Genomic DNA, 4,015 nt, shown 5'->3' on the forward strand with positions numbered 1-4,015 from the left:
AAAAGGGGTCCGCTCCAGTCTTGAATCAGTGATTTTGTTTATCATAAACAAAATATTGTCTCACACTGAAAGGGTCAGCCGGGCAACATGCACAGCCCGGATTGTCAAAACAACTAAGATTTACAAAAACGATTACAAACAAAAACCATCAGTTGGACAATCTTACTGGAATCTGATTATCTCTACTGATAAATAATGCAACACTAATGACACATTTAAGTTTTGGAATGATTTTATTCACAAAGAATGTTTCTCATTGGTATACATTTCTATGCTCTTGTCTTTTCAGAGTTTATATTGGAAATTAAAAATTGCTGCATGAAAGACACTAGCTCCACATTCCTATGCATATGATGTTATATGTACGAGAATCATTCCATAACATATCCGTTTGATATCCTTTCAATGCATGACACTGTCTAGTGGTTTTTCTGCCACAATTACAAGGAAAACCTGGCTAAACTTGTGCTAAATCAAACACTTGAATCTTACATCGCTATTGATGTTAAGCAATTATTTAAAGGGCCATCCGGAACTGTTGGGTTTTATGACAGTCTTCCTTCCATACACACCATCGCTGCAAAATAATTTTAACATTCAATTAGATGATTATAATATTATTTGGCAATCCAAAGAGAACCTGAAAACATCAGACCACAATAAACAGAGACCCCAAAAAAAGCCAATTTTACTTTACAATGAAATTGAAAAAGTAGTTAGTTACATGTCAAATCATCGTTTGGCTGTCGACAAAAAATAAATAAAATCTAAATTTCGTAGCATTTTACCCCCCCCCCTTTTTTTAACTGAATTTGTTCAAGGTATGGTGGTTTTACCCCTTTTCAGATTTCAGTATGTCATGTTGTATATCTTTTATAAATAAGATGAATTTCTAGCAAGTTTCTACGATATTCTTTATCATTTGACAAAATACTATGCATCTGAATTAAATTGTTTACTATTTGAAAAAGCGCGCCTTCTTTTACTTTAATTTACTTCCCTTTATTTCACATAGCAACAAATATTAAAAACTGCCACATTTGACTGCATATCAATTTTTTTTCCCCAAAAAAATATATGTCAAGCAGCATAATTAACTTTACAAATTGGGAGAAAATCAAGATGTTCCGACTATAGGTTAGTATTAAAAAAATATAATGAAAGGTTGGCATGATTCCAGGTTTGAACCCTGACGACACTTAAAATCGAAAATTCACTTATTTACCTATCATATGAAGATACGATGATGTGATAAACTTAACAATTAATAATTTACCTGGTGCATTATCATATTCACATTACGTTGACACGTCTCAGTTCGTCTGTGTTAGCTCATTTCAAGCTCGTAAACAATGTACACCATTTTCCGCTGTTCTTTACCGATTACCTCTAGTCAGAAGAGCCCACTGTTTACAGGGGCGATAATATTTTGTCACCGGTTCACGCACTGAAGGAATCAGGGTCGTGTTCGGAATGAAGTTTCATGTCTTCCATCTGCATATGACTGTGACATATTATAGACGGCGGCATATTATTTCCACGTGTATAGACCACTTCAGCAACAAATTCGTATTATTGACCATTGCAATTTATTATATTTATAACATTTATTTTATAACTATACAAAATACACATAAGAATAACAATAAATTCATTTGATTGGTTAGGAATACAACTACAATATAACGAATTTTTCTATCTATTAACTTCTATACCACATTGTGAATATTTTGGTTTCTTAAATCACTAATTTACAAGTATATGCCTATTACATTATAAAAGAAAATGTTATTCATCGTCAATTGTTGAACTAAAGATGAATCGTTAAAAAAAAAAAGCATTGACATCAGTTATAAAGCTATCTTTCATAGAAGACAGTTATGATTAGAACTTTGAACAAAAAAAACAAACTTTTAAAATTGGTAGACGGCAGATTAATCAGAAAGAAACATTAGTGGATCCCTTAGGATACCATGTTTTGTAATGGATTCGGTTGATAATTTAACGTTTGCAAAGGTAATAAAATGAATAGAAATTTTTCCGACTTGTATGTGTTTATTACCTTCACAATGACACCTAATTTTTAGAGATCAGACGACCTAATCAACACGGTTATCGGTATTGAATATGATCATCGGTCGTGCATGACTAATCCCAAATGCCGATAAAATTGATTTAAAAAAACAAACTATAAGCATTCCTTAACGCTCACTCTGTCCTGAGTGGACTTTTTTATGTCATGATGTACCGCAAAATTGTTGCTTCATTTTGTTGATTTAGAAAAATGAACACAAAAATCCATATCGAAATTGGTAGATGGGGAAATATTCAGAGAGAAAATCGAGTTTGTACTTTGTGTAAATTCTGTAATATTGGCGACGAGTTCCATTTTAGAATGTTCGGTAATAGACAAAAGTAGACGAATGCTACTAAAGCATCATTTTGTAAACAGACCACACAACTGAAAAATATCAGTATCTAATGTGTGAAAATATTTACGTTAAGATGTCGTGAAAAAAAACCAATCTTATATGCATAATTCAAATGAACATAATTAATTAGAATAATTATTTACGGAAAAAATAAGTTATTAATTTATGTCGCATGAAAAAAAAACGGTTGAAAATTATGTGAACAATTTACGTCGCATAAAAAAAATTTAACAAAAAAATGGCCGAATACGTTTGAGAAATTCATGATTTGCATAAATTTTAAATCATCATTCAAATTATCAAAACTATTATATATGTTGTGAACATTATGAGTAAAGTTCAAATCTTAACAGTTATATAGACAACTGTTCAATAAAAAAATGTCAGAGCAATGAGTACATAAACGATCTTCAACAGGCTTGGTGTATCTTCCAGTCTCGATAGCTAACGGGAGCAAGCCTGCACGAAAAAGGACTGTATCACGCCGGTTCGACCGTGAAATAATTTTTGAAATAACCGGTTCAACGGAGCAGTTGCATTGTTATTGCCTGTATGTTACAAGTTTCCATTGTCTTTTCCACGATCGTTAAAGAGTTCTCTCTGCCATTCTGTGTTATTTATGATGTTAACTTGTTCAATGACTTTTTTCAAGGCTACTTTTGTACTCATTGTCACATCACTAACAAAGTAACAATGTTCCTAATTTCCAACAAGTTGACCGTATTGTTCACCTCCTTATTTCAGCCTTCCATCGACGTGATATCCAACTCCAAATACCAGTCAACAAAAGAAACGATACACGACTTTTTTTTAAATTAAAGATGAAGTCTTCCGTTTATAAGATTAATATTCAAATAGTTTTTTGCTCTCATGACGTCATTTGGCGATATTTAAACCTTAAAGGAGATACCACCGGATAAAACAAAACATAAAAAAAAACAGTCTCAATGGTTCGGCTTGCTGATTTTGCTAGTCCCTGGTAATTTTTCTAAATGTATTTAGTGTTCGTCAAGCCAAATATAAGGGTATTTATAAGAATACGTTATTGTTAAATCATTATTACTACTTGTAAAATTAAACTTTCAAATATCAAATGATTGTGTTCTAAAGAGAACTACTTTCATCCTTTCTGGGTTTATGGAAAACTTTCAAGATGAGCACAAGTCTGTCAGGACAGTAAGCATGCGTTGTGAACTCTGTTCGTCCGGCGCGTATTTAAACATTTGATATTAAATAAAGAATATCACAGTAACATAATAACATTTATGTAAAATACAAATATGCACACACAAATTTTTTAAAAAATAATACTGAAGGTGAATACATATGGTTTGCAAATCATAATTTTATAAAAAAAAAAACTTTTTTCTTCTAAGAAAAAATCTATTCAATGGAGGAGCTTAAAACGTGTGTATGTATTTGCAAGTTTATAAGAGCAATAAATCTAATCTATGTATTCATTCTGTCAAAGTCATCAATAAGTTCAAGTGATTTTAAAAAAAAGTTCGTATCGGATGTCTGTGTACTGATAAAGCTATTTAAGTTAAGATTTTCCTTAGTAAACACTTAAGTTAAGGAAACTC

The 4,015-nt window shown here is 31.5% G+C and overlaps 1 long non-coding RNA gene across 1 annotated transcript; it reads right to left on the reverse strand.

The window, feature by feature from the left end:
* Positions 1-214: 214 nt before the first annotated feature.
* On the reverse strand, positions 215-1,448 carry LOC139516539 (uncharacterized). The gene is made up of 2 exons (XR_011662981.1): positions 1,277-1,448; positions 215-577 (listed from the first exon to the last, which is right to left on the reverse strand). It is a non-coding gene; the product is annotated as an uncharacterized lncRNA (long non-coding RNA).
* Positions 1,449-4,015: the final 2,567 nt, after the last annotated feature.

This window comes from Mytilus edulis, chromosome 3, assembly GCF_963676685.1.
Source record: "Mytilus edulis chromosome 3, xbMytEdul2.2, whole genome shotgun sequence".
NCBI classification, from domain to species: Eukaryota; Metazoa; Mollusca; class Bivalvia; order Mytilida; family Mytilidae; genus Mytilus; species Mytilus edulis.